The sequence below is a fragment of the Danio rerio genome, chromosome 16 (assembly GCF_052040795.2).
Source record: "Danio rerio strain M-AB ecotype USA chromosome 16, GRCz13ab, whole genome shotgun sequence".
Classification (NCBI taxonomy): Eukaryota; Metazoa; Chordata; class Actinopteri; order Cypriniformes; family Danionidae; genus Danio; species Danio rerio.
The window spans coordinates 2,548,533-2,565,321 of record NC_141036.1 but is presented as its reverse complement, the minus strand read 5'-3'; positions in this window follow the sequence as shown (position 1 = coordinate 2,565,321).

Below are 16,789 nucleotides of genomic sequence, written 5' to 3'. Positions count from 1 at the left end.
TGACACGTTTACGACACTCGCATACTTTATAAATGAATACAGACCATGACTAAACATGGAGGATGATCTAAAAATCTCATTTATTTATTTATAAAGCACAATAAAAACTAGAGTAAATAAACGATTAAATAAATATAGTTATAATTGACCACAGTGCACTTAACAAAGACCAAGAGAGTAAAATTTAAGGCACTAATTAATAAAAAGGTTGTTTACGGTCACTTGCCCTGGAGCTCCAGGGTCTCTGACCCCAGCGGGCTGCCCCAGGGGCCAGCCACTCTCCCTGGGCTTGCAGTCTAGGCTCAAGAGGGCCCTTTGCCCTTCACCTCCAGGACTTCTGGCCTAGCGAGTTGCCCCTTGCGCCAGCCACTCTCCCTGGGCTTGCAGTCTGGGCTATTCAGGGCCCTTTGCCCTCCAGCTGCAGGGTTTTTGACCCCAGCATGTTGCCCATATGCATACAGTTGAATTCAGAATTATTAGCCCCTCTTTGATTTTTTCCCCCTCTTTTTAATGTTTCCTAAATGATGGTTAACAGATTCAGGAAATTTTCACAGTATGTCTGACAATATTTTTTCTTCTGGAGAAAGTCTTATTTGTTTTATTTCAGCCTAGAATAAAAGTAGTTTTTAATATTTTAAAAAACAGAAATTGGAGAGAAAAATAAACAGGGGGGCTAATAATTCTGACTTCAGCTGTTCAACAGTATATATATTTAATCTTGGAATTAATCTAGATTAAAATGGCTCATTTGAATTCTGCCGAAGGCATTTAGAATATGTGTGCTATTCTGAGAATGGGTTTCTCTAGCCAGGTGGCGCATTAGACCAGGGGTTTATCTCCTGTTTCCAAAATGCATCACAAACTGCTTGAGAAACTGTTCTACTATGATAATTGGTGATGAAAATAAATGATGTTCAATAAGATGTGCTTGTGTTTACTCACTATTTATTCAGTTCAACATGAATGTTTTGGATTGTCTACAGAACAAACTGCTATAAAATGGCTCGCCTAGTTACCTGACCTTAACCTTATTAAGCTAGTTAAGCCTTTAAATGTCACTTTAAGCTGTATAGAAGTGTTTTGAAGAATATCTAGTATAATATTATGTGCTGTCATCATGACAAAGATTAAATAAATCAGTTATTAAAGATGAGTTATTAAAACTATTATGTTTAGAAATGTGTTCTTCTAGAAATGAGGGGTAAAATAAATCTGACTTTAACTGTATACACTGCATTTTTTTCGTCTTGCATATTCTACTCCCCTTGCCTTTTTTTTGAGTCCTTCAATCTTGTTTTTGCTTGGCTGTCATGGTGACATATGTTTAGTTCGCATCTGTCCCAGCTTCAGGCGAGCCCACATGCTGAGTCGCTCTTGCTCTGGATGCTGCGTTGCCATGGCGAGCAGCTTGCAATTACAATAGCACTGCTGTAGTGAGCAGGTGATATCAAAACAGCACTTTCACCAACTGCCAAGGGCCCCTTGCACACTATTGTAATAGTGGGCGGAAATCAATGTGTAACACAACATACGGCGACTATATGGATTCATCTGGTGATGAAATGAAAGGGGTAGTTCACCCAAAAAATGGTATTAACTTTATTGACTCATCCTAAAAGGGCTTTATTCATTCATTTTCCTTCAGCTTAGTTCCTTGTTTATCAGAGATCGCCACAGCAGAATGAACCGCCAACTATTCTAGCATATTCTATAACTATTCCAGCCACAACCCAGTACTGGGAAACACCAGTTCCCCTTCGGTTGGGGAACTTCAGTGCCATGAATGGGAGGATTCGGATCAGAAGCCGCTTATCTGGAGAGTATTGAACGGGCCAATGAATGAAATTAATTGGCAGCGTAAGCTTGCGCAGGTGTGCGACATCTGCAATTATCTCAGCATATAAGCACACCTGAAGCCAGCAGACGCCATCCTTTTCGCTTCAGATCCTTTCTGAGTGAGTCGATGAGGGTTCCTCTTGCTGATCAGCACTTCAGAGCGAACGAGTGTGTCTCCCGGTCCAGAGTGGGTCTTCGCGGTGGCAGACGGTCGAGCTGGGTTACTCCCTTGCCTGCGGTTCTTTGGGTCCGGTCCTCCAGAGCGGTGCGTATAGTTGCAACTTTCCTAAAAGAGCAACACAGTCGTGCAGCACGTCCTTTTCAGGATGGCGCTCCGACTGTGCGTTTCTGGATGCGGGGGTTTCCTGGCTCCGGATGATGGACACGATCACTGCATTGCATGTTTGGGGGTCCAGCATGTTAATGCGGTGCTCGCGGGCGGTTCATGTCGTCATTGCGATGCCATGACCGTTGCACAGCTAAGATCGCGGCTAACTTTCGCAAGAGAGCGAGCCACCCCAGTTGCCTCCTGCTCTAAAAAAGCAGCGGGCGCTCGGGCAGATCTGAGGGTTTCAGCGGGAGCTAATCCGCCGCCCACGGGCTCGCGGACCTCTCGCTCCTCACGGCGCTCCATCCAAGCTTCGGGTGGTGAGAGTGATCCGTCTAACCAGATGGTAGCTCTCACACTCGCTGACACCGGAGATCAGATGTCCTCCGCGGCATCGGAGGGTGGGCTTTCACTGTCCGACGAAGATCCGGACCCGCTCGCCCCCTCCGGGCAGGTGAGCGCTGTCAAATCGGATCCTGAAGCGGACATGTTAGCCGTGCTTTCCCGGGCTGCTTCGGCCGTGGGGTTGGAGATGGTTTATCCCCCAGCTCCGCGGCCGGACCGACTAGATGGGTGCTACGTAGAGGACCAGAAGGCGAAGCCTTCGAAGCCTCTCGTCCCCTTCTTCCCGGAAGTGCACAGTAGGCTCACGCAGTCCTGGAGGGCACCTTTCTCTGCCCGTGCTGCGAGTGCCTCCGCCCTCACCGCCCTTGACGGCGGAGCTGCCAGGGGGTATGAGGCGATCCCGTCAGTGGAGCGCGCTATCGCGGTCAATCTTTGTCCGCGCGGCGCCTCTACGTGGCGGGGTTTGCCCCGCCTCCCGTCCAAAGCCTGTAGGTTGTCTGCCTCCCTCGGAGCCAGAGCTTATAAGGCTGCGGGCCAGGCTGCTTCTGCTTTGCACGCGATGGCCACCTACCAGCGCTACCAAGCGCAGGCGCTGGCCGAGCTGCACGAGGGCGGGTCCAACCCAAGCTTATTACATGAGCTGCGCACCGCGACCGACTATGCTCTTCGGACTACTAAGTCCGCCGCGTGTGCGCTGGGGAGGACGATGTCCACACTTGTGGTTCAGGAACGCCACCTCTGGCTAAACCTGGCCGATATGCGCGACGTTGACAAAGTTCGCTTTCTTGACTCGCCCATATCCCAGGCTGGCCTGTTCGGCGACACCGTCGGTGAATTCACCCAGGAATTCAAGGCGGTGAAAGAGCAGTCGGATGCGATGGGCAATGTCATCTATCGGCGTGGCCGTAAGCCCGCTCCGCCCGCCGAGCCATCCACCTCCGCTGTTCCTCGCCGAGGGCGCCCGCCAACGAGTGCTGCCCCGCCCCCGCCTGCGCCTCCGGCCAAGCGGGCGCGGCGTTCACCTCGAAAGCAGGCAGCCCCTCCTGCCCAGGGCGCCGTTAAGTCCGGTAAACGGACCGCGAAGCGTCCCTGAGACAGGCCATCCGGAGAAGAGGAAACTTGCTCTTTCCCCGCTGGAGGGCGGGGCCCCGATAACAACGGTACTTTTCAGTGCCACCAAAACATCAGTAAAAGAGCACTTTTTCCCTTCCCCGGATGTGACTGCACGAGTTCTGCCAGTCCGGGACGCGCTGCCTTCCGGCTCGCAGACTCTACGTGCTTCGCCAGTGGCTCACGAGCGCTGGGGGGACGGTCTCCCTTTCCTCAGCCCTCCAGCCCCCTCTCCGGAGTCAGGGTGCGGAGCCAGAGCGAATCGCTCTCCTCCAGCTCTTCCGCGGGACCCTCGTGCTTCCCGGATCAGCACACCCACTCCGCGCTGCCCCACCGCTGGTACGTCAGCGATTGTAGCGATGACTCCATTAGCGAGGGCTCTGCCTGCCTGGTTAGCGCGGGCCAGCCCCTCGCGGTGGCTCATACGCACAATCAGACTCGGTTACGCGATTCAGTTCGCGAAACGGCCCCCCAAGTTTACGGGCGTGTATTTCTCCAGGGTCAACCCCCTGTCCGCCCCTGTCTTGCGAGAGGAGATTGCTGCCCTCCTGGCGAAGGGTGCAATCGAGCCGGTTCCTCCAGCCGAGATGGAGAGTGGGTTTTACAGCCCATACTTCATCGTACCCAAAAAGAGCGGTGGGTCACGGCCAATCCTAGATCTGCGCGTTTTGAACCGCTGTCTGCACAAGCTGCCGTTCAGAATGCTCACGCAGAGGCGCATTCTCCAATGCGTTCGTCCTCGGGATTGGTTTGCAGCCATAGACCTGAAGGACGCGTATTTCCATGTCTCCATTCTTCCACGCCACCGCCAATTTCTGCGGTTTGCGTTCGAGGGTCGAGCGTGGCAGTACAAGGTCCTCCCCTTCGGGCTCTCTCTGTCTCCGCGGGTCTTCACCAAACTCGCGGAGGGTGCCCTAGCGCCCCTTCGGCTCGCGGGCATTCGCATACTCAATTATCTCGACGACTGGCTGATTTTAGCCCACTCGCGGGAGCAATTGATTATGCACAGGGACAAGGTGCTTCGGCATCTCCGCCTACTGGGGCTTCAGGTCAACCGAGAAAAGAGCAAACTCGCCCCCGTGCAGAGGATTTCTTTTCTCGGGATGGAGCTGGACTCGATCACCATGGTAGCGCACCTCTCCGAGGAACGCGCTCGCCTGTTGCTGAACTGTCTGAGGGAGCTCGACAGCAAACTAGTGGTCCCACTGAAGTTCTTTCAGAGGCTCCTGGGGCATATGGCATCCGCAGCCGCCGTCACGCCGCTCGGGTTGCTCCATATGAGACCACTTCAGCACTGGCTTCACGATCGGGTCCCCAGACGCGCATGGCACGCGGGCACACACCGGGTCTCGGTTACTGCGCTGTGTCGCCGCGCCCTCAGCCCTTGGAACGACCCCTCGTTCCTACAGGCCGGTGTGCCTCTAGGACAGGCGTCCAGCCATGTTGTTGTTTCAACAGACGCTTCCAACACGGGTTGGGGGGCCGTGTGTCGCGGGCATGCGGCTGCGGGCCTCTGGAAGGGTGCCCAGCTGCATTGGCATATCAATCGCCTAGAGCTGTTGGCAGTGTTCCTCGCTCTCCACCGCTTTTTACCGGTGCTGGAGCGGCAACACGTGCTGGTCAGGACGGACAGTATGGCGGCGGCGGCGTATATCAACCGCATGGGGGGTATGCGCTCTCGCCGCATGTCTCAGCTCGCCCGCCGTCTGCTCCTCTGGAGTCACCCGCGGCTGAAATCGCTGCGCGCCATTCACGTCCCAGGCACGCTCAATCGTGCAGCCGATGCGCTCTCACGACAGCTGTTACGCCCTGGAGAATGGAGACTCCACCCCGAGTCTGTTCAGCTGATATGGGCGCGATTCGGGGAGGCCCAGATTGATCTGTTTGCTTCCCCCGAGAACGCTCACTGCCAGTTGTTTTTTTCCCTGACCGAGGGCTCTCTCGGCACGGATGCACTGGCCCACAGCTGGCCTCGGGGCATGCGCAAGTATGCGTTTCCCCCAGTGAGCCTGCTCGCGCAGTTTCTGTGCAAGGTCAGGGAGGACGAGGAACAGGTTCTGCTAGTTGCGCCCCTTTGGCCCAACCGGACCTGGATATCAGAGCTCTCACTCCTCGCGACGGCCCTCCCCTGGCGGATCCCTTTGAGAGAGGACCTACTCTCTCAGGGACAGGGCACCATCTGGCACCCTCGCCCCGATCTTTGGAACCTCCACGTGTGGTCCCTAGACGCGAGGAAGACTTAGGTAACCTACCGACTGCGGTGGTTAATACCATCACTCAGGCTAGAGCCCCCTCCACGAGGCGCGCCTACGCCCTGAAGTGGAGTCTATTCACTGAATGGTGCGTCTCTCGCAGAGAAGACCCCCGAAATTGCCAGATTAGTGTTGTGCTCTCTTTCCTTCAAGAGAAGTTGGACAGCAGGCTGTCGCCCTCCACTCTCAAGGTTTACGTGGCCGCCATCTCCGCTTATCATAGCGCGGTAGCTGGCGGCACCGTGGGAAAGCATAACCTGGTCATCCAGTTCCTTAGGGGTGCTAGGCGAATTAATCCATCTCGCCCCCCTCTCATGCCCTCTTGGGATCTCGCCCTCGTTCTCACGAGTCTGCGATCCGATCCCTTTGAGCCACTCGAATCAGTATCTCTAAGATTTCTGTCCCTGAAGACAGCTCTGCTGGTTGCGTTGGCCTCCATCAAGAGGGTCGGGGACCTGGAGGCATTTTCAGTCAGTGACTCGTGCCTGGAATTCGGGCCGGATTACTCTCACGTCATCCTGAGACCCCGCCCCGGTTATGTGCCCAAGGTTCCTACCACCCCCTTTAGAGATCAGGTAGTGAACCTGCAAGCGCTGCCCCCGGAGGAGGCAGACCCAGCCCTTTCTTTAATTTGTCCAGTTCGCGCTCTGCGCATTTATGTGGACCGTACTCAGAATTTTAGATCATCTGAGCAGCTCTTTGTCTGTTATGGCGGTCGGCAGCAGGGAAGTGCCGTATCAAAACAAAGATTATCCCACTGGATTGTGGATGCCATTTCACTCGCTTATTCGAGTCGAGGTCAGCCGTGTCCCCCGGGAGTTCGTGCACACTCCACTCGGAGCGTTGCATCCTCTTGGGCGCGTGCACGCGGCGCCTCTCTAACAGACATCTGTAGAGCTGCGGGCTGGGCGACACCCAACACATTTGCAAGGTTTTACAATCTGCGAGTGGAGCCGGTTTCCTCAAGGGTATTAGGTAACCCTTTGGTGATTGAGGAGACAACTCGGTAGGGTGTTGAAACACGCTTGCGGCGCCATTCTCCCTAACACGGAGGTACGTGCGCCTTTTTTATCTGTCAGTAAAGTTCCCCGTCAGGTGAGCCCTGCAGATTCCTCCGTGGCCCCCAGCACTGACTCAGCGGAGGAGTCACTTGCTGGCCCACTACGTTGTAGGTCTGCCCGCTGGTCAGCCCGCGTTTTGGGTATAGGTGCCTGCTATGCGTGATCCCCACTAGGCGATCCCATATGCTTATTCCGCCACGGTTAAGTCCCCCCCCTGGGTGGACCCGTGTCTTCCCTCTCCGCTAACCACTCTTTTGCTATGCGTACTCCCCCTTTTTAGGGCTAGTCCATATGTAAATTCTGCCATCTATCCCCCCCTTGGGTAACGGATGGCCTCCGCAGCGTCCTCCCTATCGGGATTGCACGCTTCCCAACGTACTGTCGTATTTCCTAGAATTATCTAGATGCTCACGACTTCCCAAAAAATATTTCTAAATCCGTAAAACTTCTGTTGAAGTAGGATAAATTAGGGCCAGGGACACGTTGGAGGACCGCGCCCCCCATGATGTGGGTGCGTCACGCTTGCTTGACTATCTCCTCATCGGGGGTGTTGGTAAGGTGCAGTCATTATGGCGCTTTCCATATTCTCCCATTCATGGCACTGAAGTTCCCCAACCGAAGGGGAACGTTCGAGGTTACAGAAGTAACCCTTCGTTCCCCGAGGAGGGGAACGGAAGTGCCATATTCCGTCGCCATAATGACTGTCCCTTAGCTGTTTGAAAGTCTCTTCAGCTTAAAAGGATGGCGTCTGCTGGCTTCAGGTGTGCTTATATGCTGAGATAATTGCAGATGTCGCACACCTGCGCAAGCTTACGCTGCCAATTAATTTCATTCATTGGCCCGTTCAATACTCTCCAGATAAGCGGCTTCTGATCCGAATCCTCCCATTCATGGCACTTCCGTTCCCCTCCTCGGGGAACGAAGGGTTACTTCTGTAACCTCGAACGTTTCACACATACACTAGGACCAATTTAGTTAATCAGTTCCCCTATAGTGCATGTGTTTGGACTGTGGGGGAAACGGGAGCACCTGGAAACCAATGCCAACACGGGGAGAACATGCAAACTCCACACAGAAATGCCAACTGACCCAGCTGGGACTCAAACCAGCGACCTTCTTGCTGCGAGGCTACAGTGCTAACCACTAAGCCACCGTGCCGCCTTGGGAAATATCTGAGGGCCTCATATTCACTTTAACTGTACAGTATGTACTGTATGCGTGTGGTTTGCTGCATCGCTATTGGCCGGATGGAGAGGATGCAGATTGTTTTGTGCTTCTCCTGAAAGTTCTGTCTTGAGTGTGACATGTATGACTCTTGCATCCCATTCCATTACAATCTGTTCCAGTTCAACTGAAGTTCCAGTCCATGAAATTGGAAACAAGGGGGAAGCTTTCGCTCCGCACCGAGACGCCCTCGTCTGTCCAGCTCTTTCTCTGTCAGGTTGTGATTCTCGCTGGATTGTGCAATAATAAAGCGCTCAATCCTCCCGCCAGATAAACCCAGGACTTTATATTAATATTATTATTATTATTGTTGGTGTTTGACAGTATTTACATAAACCAATTTGCACACTAAACAACAAATAGTTAATGACGAAATGTAACGTGTGTGTGTGTGTGTGTGTGTGTGTGTGTGTGTGTGTGTGTGTGTGTGTGTGTGTGTGTGTGTGTGTGTGTCAGTTTCTGTGTATTTCTGTGTGTGTGGCATCTATGTGTGTGTCTCTGTTTATCTGTCTGTCTGTGTGTTTCTGTGTGTGTGTGTGTGTGTGTGTGTGTGTGTGTGTGTGTGTGTGTGTGTGTGTGTGTGTGTGCCAAAATGTAACATTTGGAAATATTTTGTTTGCTATAGTTAATGTGTGTGTGTGTGTGTGTGTGTGTGTGTGTGTGTGTGTGTGTGTGTGTGTGTGTGTGTGTGTGTGTGTGTGTGTGTGTGTGTGTGTGTGTGTGTGTGAGAGCCAAACTGCAACATTTAGAAAAAATTCAATTAAACTATTAATAACACCAGGGTGGGCAGCACAGTGGGTAACATTGTTGCCTCACAGCAAGAAGGTCGCTGGTTCGAGCCTCATCTGGGTCAGTGTGCATTTCTGTGTGGAGTTTGCATGTTCTCCCCGTGTTGGCTTGGGTTTCCTCTGGTTTCCCCCACAGTTTGAACACATGCGCAATAGGTAAATTGAGTAAGCTAAATTGTCCGTAGTGAAAGGTAGTGTATGGGTGTTTCCCAGCTATGGGTTGCAGATGGAAGTGCATCCGCTGTGTAAAAAATATGCTGGATAAGTTGGCGGTTCATTCCGCTGTGGTGACATCAGATTAATAAAGGGATGAAAATATCCCCCTCGTCATTACACCACCACCACCAGCCTGAACCATTGACACAAGCCAAGATGGATGTTGCAGCAGAAATGGAGACTCATCAGAGCAGCAACGTTTCTCCAATCTTCTATTGTCCAGTTTTGGTGAGTCTGTGTGAATTGTAGCCTCAGTTTCCTGTTCTTAGCTTACAGGAGCGGCACCCGGTGTGGTCTTCTGCTGCTGTAGCCCATCCGCCTCAAGGTCAGACCTGTTGTGTGTTCAGAGATGCTCTTCTGCAGATCTCGGCTGTATCGAGTGCTTATTTGAGTTACTGTTTCTTTCTATCAGCTGGAACCAGTCTGGCCATTCTCCTCTGACCTCTGGCATCAACAAGGCATTTGCGCCCACAGAACTGCCGCTCACTGGATATTTCCTCTGTGTCGGAGCATTCTCTGTAAACCCTAGAGATGGTTGTGCATGAAAATCCCAGTAGATCAGCAGTTTCTGAAATACTCAGAGCAGCCTGTCTGACAGCAACAACCATGCCACGTTCAAAGACACTTAAATCCTCTTTCTCCCCCATTCTGATGCTCAGTTTGGACCGCAGCAGATCATCTTGACCATGTCTACCTGCCTAAATGCATTGAGTTGCTGTCATGTGATTGGCTGAGTAGAAATTTGTGTCAACGAGCAGTTGGACGGGAGTACCTAATAAAGTGGCCGGAAAGTGTATGTTTTTATTTCTCATATATACACCGTTAAACAGATGTATTTGCTTGTTTACACACACTTTGCACTTTCAGTTTTCCTCAGACATGCTGGAAATGACTTTTATTTTAGCGCTTTAATCAAATTTAGCAGGAAACGATGAACTGCACTACAGTGTTGGAGATGTTGGTGTATTCTGTAGACTCTCCTCATTATCTGAGGATCAGGGCGTGCTCAGGATTTGACACAATTTAAGATCTCTTCTGCTCTAATAGGATCTGATTAACCTGCAGGTGGTTCCGCTGGATTTGCATTTCTCCGAGGCATCACACACACACACACACACACACACAGATTTTAACCTGCATAAAGGTGACAGATACGAGGCCAAATACAATACTAATGATTAACTAATGCTGGGTCTTGCTTTATTACCATTGTTATGTTACCTAGACTTTTAAAGAGCTCCTATTATGGGTGTTTGTAAATGACCTTCCATGCAGTGTGTAACAGCAGCCTATTCACACTAGGTACAGGTACTGTTTATGGGGCTATACACGTATCGCATCAAAAAGCCAACACAGGCTCACTCTGGATTCGTACCCCTGTCTACATTTCTGGAGAGCGTGAATTATGTAGTCAGAGGTACGTCTGGCTGCGTTTCGTCTTTCAAACAAATGCTACAGGGCGGTATGATGTCACCGGCGGCTTCTGTTGCTTTTCTCGCTTACCAGCTAACTGCTTACCTCCACGTGGATGGCTTTTCTCCATCCATCCATCTATATCTATCTATCTATCTATCTGTCTGTCTGTCTGTCTGTCTGTCTGTCTGTCTGTCTGTCTGTCTGTCTGTCTGTCTGTCTGTCTGTCCGTCCGTCCGTCCATCTGTCCATCTATCATCCATCCATCCATCCATCGTTCTATCTATCCATCCATCCATCCATCCATCCATCCATCCATCCATCCATCCATCCATCCATCCATCCATCCATCCATCCATCCATATGTCTATTGTTTCATCCATCCATCCACTCCATCCTTATCTGTCTGACTTTCCATTCGTCCGTCTATCTGTCTTTATGTTTATCTATCAATATGTCCGTCCGTCCATTCATCTATCCATCTATCATCCATCCATCCATCCATCCATCCATGTCTGTCTGTCTATCTATCTATCTGTCCGTCCGTCCATCCGTCCGTTCGTCCATGTCTGTCTATCTATCTATCTATCTATCTATCTATCTATCTATCTATCTATCTATCTATCTATCTATCTATCTATCTATCTATCTACAGTATCTATCTATCTATCTATCTATCTATCTATCTATCTATCTATCTATCTATCTATCTATCTATCTATCTGTAAACTACTTAATCTATCTATCTATCTATCTATCTATCTATCTATCTATCTATCTATCTATCTATCTATCTATCTATCTATCTATCTATCTATCTATCTATCTATCTATCTATCTATCTATCTGTCTGTCTGTCTGTCTGTCTGTTCATCCGTCTATCTGTCTTTATGTCTATCTATCCATACGTCCGTCGGTCCATCCATCTATCATCCATCCATCCATCCATCCATCCATCCATCCATCCATTGTTCTATATATCTATCTATCCATCCATCCATCCATCCATCCATTGTTCTATATATCTATCTATCCATCCATCCATCCATCCACATGTCTATTGTTTCATCCATCCATCCCTGTCTTTATGTCTATCTATCAATACGTCAGTCCGTCCGTCCATCCATCCATCCATCCATCCATCCATGCATCCATCCATCCGTCTGTCTCCATACAACCTTTCTGATGGTGTCTGTTTGCTCGGTAGCGCATTTTGTATGGTGTTGTACTTGTGATGTACTTTGAGTCTGGTAAAGCAAGGGTAAAAGCAATATAAAATCAAGGTAAACTCTGTGTGAGGAGGCTTTAGGACAGTTGTTCGTTAGGTGATCTGTACGACAAGCCCCATCTTCAAGGATGTGTATCTGAAACGTGTAACAAAACGCACCCTAAGTAGTGTATTTTAGATTTGCAAATATGTAAACAGCGCCCTCTAGTGGACCTGTCATCTGAAACGTGCGACAAAACATACTAGGTGCAATGCATTTTACGTTTTTTAAATGAGCCTAGGAGGGAAAAAAGTCAAATGTTGATGAAAATAACATCATTTATTGTAAGTCTGTCACCATCACATGTCCTCTCGCCTTTTAATTATTGCTGTGGCCAGCACAATTCCCTCTGGGAATAGATTGCTATTAAGTCTCACCTTGTCCTTGTGGTCTTTTATTAAATTATAGATGAAAGTCAGGGTTCCTCAACATACACTTCTCATGTGAGACTATTGTGGAGACTAGAAATTGAAAAAAAAAGCAGACTCCACTTTCCAGACTTCCATCAGTCATTTGCCAATTGTGCATTCATGGGGCTCGTTTGTTTCAACAGGTCCTTGATATAGATGTTGCACAGATGATGACTCAGCTCTGAAGGGGATCTTTAATTCTAAGAGTGAAGAACGATGCAAACATTAGCCACAATCCTTCGCAACCACGATAGATCTTGATGTCCTCAATCAAGATCCTGTACGCGTAGTAGACCTCATTGTAGACTTGTTCTTGCTAAAGTCTACTGAATGCTTATTTAGAGATTGTAGACACAGCCATGATCAACCTAGGACCAAAAGTACCGTCATCAGCTCCCCCGCCGGAGCAGCTTTACTTCAGCCAGGCCATCTCGGACGTACCGCTGGACCTCTATTGTAGTTAAAACATGACATTTAATACATCTTGTGAATATCTAACGGACAGTTTTTGGTCTTATAAATCTATTATTTGTTCTCAGGTGTTTTATTTTATCAGTGTTATTTTGTTACCTTTTATAATTGTCTTTAATTATGTTACCAAATTGTTTGACGTAATCTTTATTTCTTATTGTGTATGTCTTTATTTCTTATTGTGTGTATAATTACTATTGTAGTTTAATAAATCTTACAATCAAAGACACGTGTAAGTGTATAATAACTCATTTTAATTCACATTTATATGAATATATGTGTACATTTTCTTAAATCAAAAATGTAGATTTATAATATTAATATAAAATTAATTAAATAATTTTATTGTTAATGTACAGTGAAGCCGATGAATCCACGGTGAGGCGAGTGACGTTATGAAGTACACTGCTGTTCCATTTGAAGTACCCGACTTGTGTCCTCGAGAGTTCGTTCTTCCAAGTCTGAACTTCCAAGGACGCAAGTCCGAACTTTGTGTACTTGGTATTGAGAAATAGCCGTAGTCTCCATGCTATAATAATAATGATGAAACCATTTTTGACTGTGGGAACTCATCTTTATTAGTACAATTCGGCTGTATAATTTGTGTCCTCTTCAAAAAAAAAAATGCTTGAAAGAAATTTTATATTTATTGTCCCCCCTACTGTTAAATCAGATTTACGCCCATAATTATGATGAATTTATATCTGACCCAGGCTTTCGCTTGTCTTGTGCTGCTTGAATAGTTAAAACTCCATCAATGTTTTAACTGGATTTAAAAGCTTTTCTCCACCTCCTAATTTATTTACTTTTATTTTCTCCACGTTAGCCACAAGCAGGCTTGACGACACGAGAGTAAAACTGGCTACTGGGTTGAAAAGATTGACTACTTATGCTTTCCTTTCGCTCTTAAAACGCATTTCATCCGAAAAATAAATATAAAAATATGACATTTGCATCCTCGTTGGTCAATTAACACATCAGAGGAGCATTTAGGCTGTCAGAATCGCTGGCATTTGCAAAGTGATTTCACTCCCGAGGCTGAGCACACAGAAAAATACAATTAAAAATCGCTGTTTATGTAACATACGCGTCTGAGTGGTAACGAGCTGAATAAAACAACAGCTTTAATTGCTTGAAATATTATTCATTTGGAATATTTGAGCAGGCTTCCCCTACCGCTGACAGACTGTCACTGGAGAGCGCTGGAGAGAGAAATCTATTAATAATTTGCAAATATTCAGTAACAGCGGTGTGGGGTTTAGAAATGAGGCTGATCTTTACTGTTTGTGAATTGCATTATGGGATGTTGTTCTCTGCTCTGTCCACTTTTGATGTTAAAATTCAACTCTGCAGTTTAACAAACTGAAGTTCATTTATTGAAGTAATGGGGGCTCTTTAAAGGTTCACGAAATCCCTGGAGTACTGTTTTTTGATAGATTAGTGTTTGTGTTGAGCATCAGTTAAGACAGTAGCCCCTTTCACACAGTGATAAAGGTAAATATCCGGAAAATTTCCGGAACGACTTTACTGGTAAATTCAAAACAGCGCTGCTCACACAGGCGAGGACGTTACGGAATTTTTCCGGAAAAAGACCATTCACACATCCATCCAAAATACCGGTAAATTCTGACATCATTAACCAGAAATGAGCTCTAAACGGCTGCGCTTGTAGTTGTAAACATTTGACTACATTACAAACTCAGTGCATGGATCAGTATTGTGAACAACTTCAACGTATAGAGAAACACTTTCGCATGTCGAGATGCACATGGTATGTATGTGTGCTGGCGCTCACGGGCTGTTTCACGGGCACACGCAAAGCTTGAAGGTAAACAAACAACGGCTTATCATAAGCATCTCATCGGAAATTATTTACACGGTTGGCATTAAGATGAACATATAAACGTCATCTGACGAATTTCTAGCAGCTAAATGTGTCTGGAAAAATATTCAAAGGCTTTTATTCTCATAAACCGCGCGGACGTGAATGAGTCTGACTGTTGTGATTGGCTAAAGTAGACATCAGCACGTTCTAGACGTGCACGCGCTCTTTCCGGCAATCTTCCCTCTGCGTTCACACAGCACATCATTCCGGCAAATTACCGGTAATCTTACAACTTCTCTTTCCGGAAAATAGCCAGAACGGTATTTTTAAAAAGGGCCTGTTCACAGTTTTCCTGTTTAGTAATTTTCCGGAAAGGTCTGTATTTGTGAAAGGGGCTAATTGTGGGGAAAACTGGATAATGTTGAGCTTTTCTCAGCTAATTTTAGCTTCCGGGTTTAAAATGATTTTTGGGGCGGATCAAAATCATTGACGTAGCACAAAACTGCAAGTGCAAAGACGACTCATCGGTTTCTCATTATTATTCATAGTCGAGTTTTCTTCTCCTATGAGAAGAGCCGGCTGCTTAATTATTCATGAGCACGTGCTTTCCGAAGGCAAGGCAGACCTGCCAGTGCCAAGCTGTGAGACACGAACCCACGGCACGCAGTATTTAGCTGTTCATGAAGGCTCGTACGTGTTTGTTTCCATGATCCACGGGGTTTGTTGCATGTGTTTCCCCCGCGATGCTGTCAGGGCCGATACAGCAAAGCTGTGTGTGTGCTGCAAGCATTTTTGTCAGGGGAGCAGTACGAGAATTGGATAATGGCGGACGTTGTCTTTTATCAAACTTTTATGAGTTTGTTCACATTTAGACACATCCCCGTGCTGCTGTGTTCGCCCAAATCCTCCAGATTACCAGCAGGGCTAATGGTTAAAATAGACAGGGCAAGAGACCTGCTGCACTGAGTCTGCATTCAGACCCAGAGATTGAGGGAGAAGTCCTCATTTAAAGTGTTTATATGAACGCCATTATCTTTATAATGATATAAATTGTGATTGTGTGTATATGAAATTACAAATGTAGCAGGGCTTAATTACTGTTTATTTCTTTGCATTTTAACTTTGTAAACTATAAAATCATGCATCTCCTCACGGTTTGGGTCTCATTTTGTGAGCCGACTGACCAACAGTTGTTCGCTCCCCTCCCTCTCCCCTGCTGGCCACGCCCACTCCTGCCTCCGATCTCAGAGCTCCGCCCATTATGATGCATCTTTTGAAAAAATTCTGAGGTAGACCTGAACCGAAAGTGGGGGGCGTCATGGCCCTTTAAATGGGAAAACAGTGGGCGTGGCTTGTTTTTTTCTACTGTGAGCTGATTGCATGCAGTAAAGTAGGCATTTCATTTTGAAAGATCAGGTTTTATAAGAGTTATTACAACCTAACAGACTCCTCCGGCTCATCATTTCTGTTTGTTGTCAAAGCTGACAGCCAAAGGGGCGTGGTTAAGTATGTTCGCCACGCCCATTACCTCAGACAGACCTAATTTAACTGAAACCTGAAGTGCATTTTCTCAATTAAAGATTACAAGCGCAAGCTATTTTGTTTTCTTAATGACACGCACAGATGAACTGTTCACCACGAAACCAGCAATGTGAGCGAACAAAATCAATATGGCTAGTTTTAATTTCAGGTGTACTTACAAAAAGAAAAACATATACATCTACAAACAGCAATCCAGCAGGTACGCAAGCTGAGCTCACACACAGCAGACACACACACACACACTCACCCTAGAGCTCACAGATGTTTACCACGAGCCTACGGACAACACTCTTAACATGTTCTGGCATTCTTGTTACAGGAGCTGCTCGCACTTATTAATTCTCCCGCATGCAGCTTGGAGGACGAATAAGCATTCCCTGATTGTATAGTTTTAAAGAGCATTGAATATGCAGCGCGCACTCCTTCATATGAATTGCTTTTGACGTGCTGCTGGAATGTGTGTGTCCATACCATCATCTGCAGCCATACGATCGTTTAATGGAAGCCAATGGCGGTGGCTTTGTTTAGCGCACACTTTCTGTGTTTCATTTCTATCAGGCGCATTGAGAGATCCGTCCGTGACCTTGCCTCACCGTAGGAGACTAAGCCGGTATGATTTATTCTGTCTAAAATTACCATTTTAATATTCAGTTACGGTTCAGCTTCAGCTCTCATTTTCGTGACATTCTTCAAATATATA